This window comes from Montipora capricornis, chromosome 6 (genome assembly GCF_036669925.1).
Source record: "Montipora capricornis isolate CH-2021 chromosome 6, ASM3666992v2, whole genome shotgun sequence".
NCBI lineage: Eukaryota > Metazoa > Cnidaria > Anthozoa > Scleractinia > Acroporidae > Montipora > Montipora capricornis.
Genome location: NC_090888.1, coordinates 1,637,142 through 1,638,822, shown reverse-complemented (window position 1 = coordinate 1,638,822; position 1,681 = coordinate 1,637,142).

Below are 1,681 nucleotides of genomic sequence, written 5' to 3'. Positions count from 1 at the left end.
TTAAATGTTAAGTTTTTACATGTAATAAAAGTCGTTAAGTGTTTTAACCAGGATAATTACTGTATGTACAATCTGGTACACTTCGTAAAACTGTAAACTTATATGTAAACAAGCACTTTGAAGGTGACTTTCCAGCTTTTTTTTTCGATCGCAACGGCTCAGCTCGTCAATTACAGCTTGCTTTTAAAGGGAAGCCTATGTGAAACATTTGAAGAACTGGCTCAGAAGTGTACAAGAAGGACAGTGAAATTTAATGTAATTCGTTATTCTGTACCACAGCATGCGCTGACGCACCACAAACCAGTGGGTTTTCTTCTTTGAATAAATATTTTAAAATTAATTTAAAGTTCTGGTTATACTCACCTTTTTCAGTTCTTTGTTAAATACAGTTCAATATCACCATCAATGTCCCCAAACATCATTTCGCTCAACCAAGCAGAGGATCGAAAATCGAAGTAGAATACTAGGTAGCTTCTTTGGCTTCGCTTCGTGGCGGTTTGAAATCAATTTATGTGCCAAAGAAACATAAAATGCGTTGAAAGAAAGGTCATATTCACCGGCATTTCCTGGAAGAAAATCTTCGATGCAGATCATGAAGTCTTCAAAATATTACTTGTGAAAGTGTGGAAAAAAAATCATTCCCTTTTTGAGTCGAAAACGAAAGGAATCTTCCTTTCTTTCACTTTCCTACGTTCAACAAACAAGAAGAAAAAACAACATATCACCTTCGCGCCGAAATTTGATAGCAGCAAAATAGGTTTTTTTGTGGACCGTTGAATTTCCAAATACATTTATCGTGATTTTTACTACCAGGACGCGTGTGGTTTGAGTATTTCGTTATATGTAAGGTAAGAGTCAATGCAAATTTTTTTAATTATTACTGATGTATACGTATCGAATTAAGATCGAACTTTATTTCGTAAAATCGATTTTACCTCGTACTTGAGGGCAAGTCAAGTCCTTATAATATTTTTACAATAATATGGTACCCTAGTCCAGCTTTAATTGGTAAATGTCTCAAACGTGTGAGGTTCCTGCTATTAATACATCTAATTTAACACCTTGTACGTAATTGTATACGTAAGCTGGACATTAACAAACCTACAATTGAAATATCACAAATTTTAAAATATATAATATTTATTTTTTACATTTTTAATTCAATTTTAAGCAACTACAGAATTAAGGGCCACTTTGGTCCACCTCATTTACATGTGTCGGGACACTTTGTAGAACGAGGCATATCAAAATAGATGGTATTTCTTTCAATGACATGCACTGTATCTGGGCTTGACTTGGGATACTTCATCAAGATCCTTGAGGAAATTATCAGGATCTTGCAAAGATCTTACCAAGATCCACACACAAAAATCTTGGAAAGATCCTCAAAGGATCCTTGAAGATCCTCAAAGAGTGACTGAGGATCTTACAAGGATCTTAAAAGGATCCTTGAAAGGATCTTAATAAAATCTTTGACAGGATCCTTAAAGATCATACTAGGATCTTTTGAGGATCTTTGAAGGATCCTTATAGTGATCTTGAAAGAAACCTTAAAAGGATCCTCGAAAGATCCTCAAGGATTGTATGAGGATCCTTTAAGGATCCTAAAAGAATCTTCAGAGGTATCTTGAAAAGATCTTTATCAGGATCAGGATCCTTAAAGATCCTATGAGGATCCTTC